Below are 9,715 nucleotides of genomic sequence, written 5' to 3'. Positions count from 1 at the left end.
CAGATAGGATTTGCAAACCTTTTAGCATCAAATGCTAAGCATTGTCCTAACAGAAAGCCTGAAGGTAGTACTATTGGACCTCCACTTACAAAGTCAATACCGTCTTCAGTTGCTCATATCTCTGTTTTAAGTATGTGGGTATTTGCACGTAACTTGAACCCTTCTTAAGCTGTTTAAATGTGTGTTTACATCGTCAAAATTTTTTGACACTGTTCCATACTGGCTCTATTCACTCAATGAGTGAATATATTTACTGTATGTATGATTGAGGGTTTGCATAATAGTATGACGTATTTATCATATCTGTAAATATCTTGCATAATATTTGTTTTGCACTGGTGCTCTTTCAATGAAAGACAAATACATATTTTAAAGAACTTTGTTTATTAACGTTTTATACATGCACAAAATAAAAAAAAACGATTGTTGACACATTTATTATTCATTTATCTTATATCCCAACATTATTCTTTAAATAATTGGTTTTTTTATGCTATAAATTCTGCTTCCATTGTGTTCAATCCAACAGGAGCAACGGTGTATCTCCGTTCTCTGTCTGTAAACCAGGCTCTACAGTTTCAATATTTATAGGATTATAGTAGCAGCCCTTGGTGCTGCAACCATACATATGTTTACATATTGTTCTAAATCATCTTGTATGCAACATTCACTTACATAACATACAACATCGTTTAGTAACGCTTTCACATATACTTGTCACCGTATTTGTCTGTTGCAATCCGTAGTGCACTGCATAACCAATACAACTTCACGACACTTTTATACAGGTCGATGATGGTTGCCATATTGCTACAGATGTTCATGTGAAGAGGAAGTTGAAAAGGATCGTAGTCTGTTGTCATCAACCTCTCAGTTTGCTTCATCGGCAAACAATGCTCGCCCCAAATCGTATCTGTAAATTGTGTTTTACATTACGACGGACATACTCAGTTTCCACCATAACTTGACACGATCTCATGCTAATCCTACATTTACATGTTTTGAACCATAAGCTAACATGTATGTACTGATAAATAGTAGCATTCTGAAATAAACTGATAATATCATAGAGCTGTATGGTTTATATACCTCTCTGCAGTATAGATGACCTCGAAATCCCAAGACTTAATGCAATAACATGCAAAAATTATATTTCACGACGACAGGACAATTAACACACTTTCTAAGCAGTGACGACATAGTGAAAATGACACTGTGCAACGACTGTCGCCGGTAAGTACTATATCAGTATCCACAGCCCAGTTCACTTCAGGATACAGAGACCCAGACCATGGGAGAAGCATAACTAATAAATCATATGTAATTATTTGATGAAATTATGACATACACCTCAGGATCCAGAAGACAGCCCCTTGGGAAATTATATATCTTGATAATTAAGCATACACATAATCGAATCAGGATATCGAATGAGGATAAAGAGATCTCTGGAATTAGCATTAGATTTGATCATCATGTGACGTCACAGCAGCGGGCAGGACATGCAGCTGCCTCAAGCGTGCTGCAACATGTGACCCTGTTTCTGTTATGATAATACTGAGGCCATTGAAACTGGAATATTTAGAAAGCGACATTGAATTGTCTGTAATTAGAACACTCATCCCATGCTTGAGATAAGCACATCAGCCTTCTCCACTGCTAATCCATTTCAAGATCCTCTGATGTCTGGGGAGATCGAATCCTGTCTGCATGAATGGGTCCTTGACTAGATGCTTGTTGACTATTGGTGAAGGATTCCACTGAATTTTCCGTAAATGGTTGACAAAGAGAACACGAGGTTTTCTGCTGTGTACGATGAGGGTCTCCTTTATTTCAAGTGTTGATGTTCTGCCTGTGGAGCATCTCGATGACTGGCCAGCTGAGGATTCTTCAGAATGTTCTTCCAGACCTTTAGGAGAGCTGATTTCTTAGAGCTGGGGGTGGGATGATGCTGAGAACAGGAAGTCTTAGAGCGATTGTACTCTGAATACATCCCATAATACCTGATTCAGTTGGACATCTATCTTCTTAGTATGAGCACTATTGATCCGGGTCGAACAGTAATCTTCAGCAACAGAGCACCTATGATAGGGTTAGAGCTATGGATCTCAAAACACGAGCATTAGCTCCCCATAAGATATCACCAAATTTTTAAGACTGTTGTTTCTCGTTTTGAGTTCAGGTGCTACTTGTAAGTCAAGAGTTCTATCTAGCGCTGTTCCTATGTATTATGGTGTAATGCAGTACAACGAGACTTGGTCTCTGAATCTGTCTTCTGGTGTGCACTCTGACTGTCTTCTGCATAGATGTGATGTAGATACAATTACACTCCTGGAAATTGAAATAAGAACACCGTGAATTCATTGTCCTAGGAAGGGGAAACTTTATTGACACATTCCTGGGGTCAGATACATCACATGATCACACTGACAGAACCACAGGCACATAGACACAGGCAACAGAGCATGCACAATGTCAGCACTAGTACAGTGTATATCCACCTTTCGCAGCAATGCAGGCTGCTATTCTCCCATGGAGACGATCGTAGAGATGCTGGATGTAGTCCTGTGGAACGGCTTGCCATGCCATTTCCACCTGGCGCCTCAGTTGGACCAGCGTTCGTGCTGGACGTGCAGACCGCGTGAGACGACGCTTCACCCAGTCCCAAACATGCTCAATGGGGGACAGATCCGGAGATCTTGCTGGCCAGGGTAGTTGACTTACACCTTCTAGAGCACGTTGGGTGGCACGGGATACATGCGGACGTGCATTGTCCTGTTGGAACAGCAAGTTCCCTTGCCGGTCTAGGAATGGTAGAACGATGGGTTCGATGACGGTTTGGATGTACCGTGCACTATTCAGTGTCCCCTCGACGATCACCAGTGGTGTACGGCCAGTGTAGGAGATCGCTCCCCACACCATGATGCCGGGTGTTGGCCCTGTGTGCCTCGGTCGTATGCAGTCCTGATTGTGGCGCTCACCTGCACGGCGCCAAACACGCATACGACCATCGTTGGCACCAAGGCAGAAGCGACTCTCATCGCTGAAGACGACACGTCTCCATTCGTCCTTCCATTCACGCCTGTCGCGACACCACTGGAGGCGGGCTGCACGATGTTGGGGCGTGAGCGGAAGACGGCCTAACGGTGTGCGGGACCGTAGCCCAGCTTCATGGAGACGGTTGCGAATGGTCCTCGCCGATACCCCAGGAGCAACAGTGTCCCTAATTTGCTAACTCAAATTCTTTACAGAAGAATGAAAAAACTGGTAGACGCCGACCTCAGGGAAGATAAGTTTGGATTCCTGAGAAACGTGGAACATGCGAGGCGCAACCTGACCAAATGGATGGGCGGTTGGTAGGACACGTTCTGAGACGTCGACAGGTAACCAATTTAAACCTAAAGGGAAGTGTGGAGGTTAAAAACCGTAGACAAAGACCGGGTGGTGAATACAGTAAGAGGTCGGATGGATGTGGGCTGCAATATGTACTTGGAGATGAAGGAGCCTGCAAGCTATACAGTAGAATGGAGAGCTGTTTTTAAAACCAGTCCTGACACTGAGGGGCGCAACAACCTCTCTCTGTGTTATAACATCTTATTTTCCAGTTGGCGTATTTCTTCATTGTTTATAACTGACTGTCAGAGTACCTCTGAAGATGATGTGAGGAATACATATTTACTTAAAGTAGGGGTATTTGAAGATCACAGGTTGGTGCTGAAGAATAGATTTCGTGGATCCACTGTATTTTAACCTACTCGACTTGCTTAGCGATGATTCCTGCATGTTTGTGAATGGGCTGACCTGCTCGTTAATTCTGCCACATGTCGGGCCCTGACAACAGTACGCAGTGTCATCTGTGTACAGGGCTCTTCTTTCGATCATCGACCTTCAGCGATGTCAGCCGTGTTGTTGGTGTGTAGCAGTGGAGACGTGACTGTCCCACGTGACGTCTCTGCGGCTGGCATAATATTTGTCGAATGGTGACCACCAAGCAGCGCTTGTACTTGCCTGTTTCCAGCAACGTTTTTAGAAACTGCACACTTTGGCATGCGAAGTTCAAAAGTAACGTTTCAAAGAGCAGCCCAGCATGCCACAACCAATGCAAGGCGCGTTCGCTGTCCACGAGAAAGCGTGCTGGCGTCGCGCCTGCCGTGTTGCGTTCAGCCTGCGTCGCTCTGCTGCTCAGTCCTGGGACCGGGTCGCCTGTGCTGTGGTTGCCGCTGATCCCGGCTTGTTCTTGTGCCATTATGTTGCTCTATTCCTTGAACAATTTTGGTCTGTCTCGAAAGCTTTCCCTGTCACTGAGAGCACGGTAACCTATGATTTGGTGTTGTTTTTTGGTATTTCGGGTTGGGAAATCATCTTGATTTTAGCTTGCTTCTATTTTAGAGAGACTATTTTCAGTTTCATGGCCGCGATGAAGAAACGTCTGATGTTTTGCGGTTCACAGCATAATAAATGTGAGGTATTCGTTATCTATGCAGCCGCCAAATTCAGTGTAGCTTCAGAATCTGGGTAGTTATGTTGTACGTAGTATATGTTCTAAGATAGAAGTGCCATAGTGATTGATAAAAGGCGGCGAGTCATTTCTGAGTCTTGCGTGATTCAAAATGGCTACAACAAGTTTAATGTCTTTCTTGTTCAATTTTTCAGCAAATATCGCAGATCTAACACTGAGTCTCCTGTTCCTTTAGCTGGGCACAATGAGGGTATATAATTAACGAGATCAGTTGGCAGTTCCTCGGCAGGATACATCGTTGTGGTGTTTTGTATGAAAGACTCTGAAGCATCTATCTCAGCTTCTACTACGGTCTGGTTTGCGTGACAGATACAGTTCTCTAGATTGATTTCTCTACCTGCTCATGAGGTACGTGCTGCGACTATAATACCAACTTCTTTTTCTCTTACTATGCCTTTAGGGAGTTTGTTTTTAGAGCAGAAACCCAGTGTGTTGACAATGCAGATAGTGGCAATATCTTTCTTAGGCTTGAATGTGAAGGTTAATTCTTGGTTCCTGGTGTCTCAGGCCAGGTTGGGCATTGGCCTCCTTGTCTATCAATATGGCGATATAGACGTGGATCCGTGTTCGCCAAAGAACGTAGTAGGAGGTTTTTAGAAACTGCTGTTATTGTTTCCCTTCTTTCAAATATCATGTTGGGAAGGGCTGTAGTGAAGACTCAGAGTATGTTTTCCATTTGATTGTTTTCGTGACATTCTTGGACGAAGACCGTGATAGTTTCATCAATGTGCTTAATGTTTTCAGTTTTGTTTGCTGAGATAGGCTGTTTTGGTCTTTCTTTGCAACTCTCATCACTATTAACGTTATCAGTGTTGCACCTCCTGCATTTTGGTGCTTCTTGTTTCGGGTCTATTTTGTAATTAAAAATTCGATGTGCTCGACTCCGTTCTTCACATTTCTCTTTATATCGCAGCTTTTCGTGTGTTATTGGAAAGTGTTGCAATATGGACGTAGCTGTTATTGAGGAGGTAGTGTTTAAATAGTCCAACCTTGTGAGGTACACAGTGCATTCTGATATGGTGAACAAGTAGCTTGTTAGTTGGTTCTTTGTAACTATAGATGACTGGAAGGAATAGCGGGGAATTTTGATTTAGTTTCCCGGTACCTTTAGGTCCCCTTCAGTTTTTTCGTTTGTTGTATCACGGTCAAAATTGGTTATCACAAAGGCGAGCGTGAGTCTGCGTGGGTTCTCTTTTGCTTAGTGTTTGGCGTGCGGTGTGATTTCTGTTACTGTTGCTTCAGATCGGTAAGTAACTCAAACTGTTCTCTTGGGTTTCGATATCTGATGGGTGTGTTGTGATGTTGGCAAACTTTTTCGGATTTTTTTTGTGAACGTTTTGGTGGCCCAGGCAACTGTTTTAGTGCAGGTTACAACGATTTGGCGGTTTCTTTGCCACCTTCTTAGTTTATAGTTTATTGTAGGGTTTGCTAATGTGCCATAAGTTGTGTTAGATGTGCTTTAATTCCATCTGCATCCAACCAGTTGTAAACCTGGTTCTTCGTGAGATGTATTTGCATGAGTGTAAACTTTTTGTAATTGGAGTACCGTGTTTGTGGCGACTTTGCCTGTTTACTTCGGGTTTCTTGTCCGGGTTTTCGGCTAGTTGGCGTAGCGTTGCGTTCCTGGAGATCTGGTGCCGACAGAGTTCCCTGCTTCAGTCTGGTGCGCTGAAAACTGTTGTTGCATATCGGAAACACGACGATCCATAGTCCCCACGCCCTGCTTGAGAACGCTCCCAGTCAGCGTTGATTCCTGTGCCTTTAGGCTCGGCAGATGCGAGTTGATCGTCCTTGTCTCAAAGTGTGGCAGTTGTGCAGACTGCGGATCCCAAGTCTGAGACGCTCTGACAATGCTGCATTTGACGACAGTGGCGCGAGTTACGCATGATGCACTTTGCAGGGGACATCGTCTGAGTAACACGCTTGCTGTCGAACAACTACGTACATGTAACAACAGTTCAAGCAGTTTCGGCTGCGAGAATGCTTGTCCCCAGATATATCAGAGGAAACCCCTTAGTAGGTATATCGGTTGCAGAAGTTAATGCTTGATACCCCACGAGTGAAAGGGTTGTAACAGGTGATTCCCTGACCACCCATATCTGCTCGCTGGTTCGCCTTCTTGAAGACCAGAACGTGACAGCAGCGGCTGTAAGCAGCAGCAGGGAGTGGCCAGTGGTGGGGCTTGCAGTCCTCTGCTGCTCCTGATTGGCTGAAAGGCCCACGTGTAGAAGGATTTCGTGGAGAGGCTCGGAGCTCGGGGAATCGAGAGCTGGCCGTCGGCGCCCGTGTGGCCGACGTGGCGGGTCGCGGGCGCTCTGGAGCGGAGTTCTGTGTCGCGACGCACAGTGTTCTCGAGTTTCCAAACGCCTTCTCGTTTGCGCGCAGCCATTACCGCTTAAGAACTTTCCTGTCGTTATCTGCGAATGTTGAAATAGTAATTAGTAGTGATGGGCTAAACTGCGATTTTCCGATATCAGTGATTTCTGTGAATGCTACTTTTCAGTATCTGTTATTCTTAACTGTGATTTGTCGCAGTTAAGAGTCGCAGTTAAGGAACCTAAGTCGCGTATCCCTCCGCCACTGCTATTTCTGCTACTTCCGCGATTTCTACGACTTCTGCTGCTTCTGCGACTTCTGCGAGACTTCTGCGATTTCTGCTACTTCTGCGATTTCTGTGACTTCTGCTACTTCTGCGATTTCTGCGACGTACCACCGTATGAAAAAGTTACATCCGTCCACACAGAAAATTGCATCTCAACTAACCTGTCATCGGTAAGTATGTTCTACGTTTATTCTTCCGTTGGCTTTAATTTTGTATTAAAGAAACAACTGTGAAAATATTAATAGTGTAATTAATATGTAAGTAGCCGCACAGTACCGTTATAGTTCGTGTTTAGAAAATGAATTCTAACATATTGTTATGTTCATAGGTACCTGAACTACATTTCTGTCACTCAGTAAAGTGATGATTCAAAATATCATTGTCAACAGATCTGAAGAAATTGCCAGTCTTTAGACCGTTTTCGTCAGACGAGAGGTTAGTTTCTAAGCGTTTTGATGGACTTAATTACTTCTGTGAGATCGTTCTTGCGAATGTGATATAGCAAATATTAGCAAATGTGATATAGCAAATATTAGCAATCTACTCTGTCAATTATATTGCTAGTAATTAGTGACAGCAAAAATTGTTTAATAATCCTTGTGTTTTTGCAGACGCAGTTCTGACTGATTACTGGTTGCTGTACATATCTATCCACATCAAGGCTGTTGAGAGAGACTCGTGAAGATTCAAGACAGCTCTTAGAGGATTTGCAGTTTAAAAGTGAAATAATTATGAAATAAGTGTGCGACTGATTAAAGTGTTTTATTGAAGTTGTTGTGCGATTTTAAAGGAATAATAAATGTTAAATACATTGAGTGAATAATAAAAATCTCATTTTCCACATCTTAAGCCGTCCTATACCCGTAATTTTCCGCCACTTATTTATTGGTAAACACTTGTTGGATACCGACGTGCCGCCCCCCCCCCCCCCCCTTTCTCCACAATCTTGGTGTGACACTGACCTGTAACATATCTCGAAGTCTACAATATGCATTTTGAGGCTGTTGATATGAAAGTGGGAAGTACAGATCTTCCAGTTAAATCAGGAATAGCTTAAGTGCATTACTTGAAAGTGACACAGGAAAAGCTTACTTATGTAGGTGGTAGTAGTGTCGGCAAAAAGTTCTTGTGTGTGATGTTGCCATGTAGAACACCAGGTGTAAAACTTTTCTCCCGAGTCTTGAACTGTGTCGGAACAAAAGTGAGGCATTCATATTACTGTTTTCATTTCTCTACACTTATACAGATGTCTGAGTTCTGCTATGTTAACATTGAAAAGTCCTGTAGGCATGTGGAGTATTAACCAAAACTGTCATATTGGAAGCAGAATCAAACACATTTGTTACGTTACTTGATATTTTCAGGAGAAAAAGGCAATGTTCCTTCTTATTAATATAATACATTCATTCAGAGTCACAGCAGTATTTGACCAACCATAACTGATGCTGAATGTGCATGTCGTCATATAATGTTGTTGTTGTGGTCTTCAGTCCTGAGACTGGTTTGATGCAGCTCTCCATGCTACTCTATCCTGTGCAAGCTTTTTCATCTCCCAGTACCTACTGCAACCTACATCCTTCTGAATCTGCTTAGTGTATTCATCTCTTGGTCTCCCTTTACGATTTTTACCCTCCACGCTGCCCTCCAATACTAAATATAATATGAAGGGCTTATTTCAATAGTGGTACAAGTCCATTACCTACACTTTTCTGTCTATAATGCTTCTGAAATTAGTGATCCAAACAAACATAAATAAAGGTTCATCTCTAGCAAGAAGCCATATGCTTGAATATTTTTGGTATCTCAACTGCAGATTTTTCAGCACTCATTTAACTTTACGACTCTATATCTCAAAATTAACAAAAATGGACTTGTACCACTATTGAAATAAGCCCTTCATATGCACACACAGCACATCGATCTCGTGAGGCACAAGGCTCTCATAACGAAGTACGTACGTCGGTCAACAGATGACACTAGGAAAAGTATGTTAACTGCGCTTTTTAGTTGCTACTTGCGACTCTTAGTTGCGATTTGTCACAGGAATCGCAGTTTGACTCGGTAGCGAATAGCGTAGTATGAACTTTGCTCAACAGATGGCAGTGCTAACTGCGCTTTTTAGTTGCTACTTGCGACTCTTAGTTGCGACTTGTCACGGAAATCGCAGTTAGACTCCATAGCGTACTGCAGAGATGGGCGTAGTACGAACTTTGACCCACAGATGGCACTGTTAACCGCGCTTTCTAGTTGCTACTTGCGACTCTTACAAGGGAACCTCCCCATCGCACCCCCCTCAGATTTAGTTATAAGTTGGCACAGTGGATAGGCCTTGAAAAACTGAACACAGATCAATTGAGAAAACAGGAAGAAGTTGTGCGGAACTGTGAAAAAATAAGCAAAATATACAAACTGAGTAGTTCATGGCAAGATAGGCAACATTAAGAACAATGGGACCGCAGCAGCGCCGTGGTCTCGTGGTAACGTGAGCAGCTGCTGAACGAAAGGTGCTTCGTTCAAATCCTCCATCGAGTGAAATCTTTAATTTTTTATTTTCAGTTTATGTGACAAACTCTTACGTTTTCATCACTTTTTTG

The sequence above is a fragment of the Schistocerca serialis genome, chromosome 11 (genome assembly GCF_023864345.2).
Source record: "Schistocerca serialis cubense isolate TAMUIC-IGC-003099 chromosome 11, iqSchSeri2.2, whole genome shotgun sequence".
Classification (NCBI taxonomy): Eukaryota; Metazoa; Arthropoda; class Insecta; order Orthoptera; family Acrididae; genus Schistocerca; species Schistocerca serialis.
The sequence above is the reverse complement of the archived record's forward strand: the minus strand, read 5'-3'. Positions refer to the sequence as shown.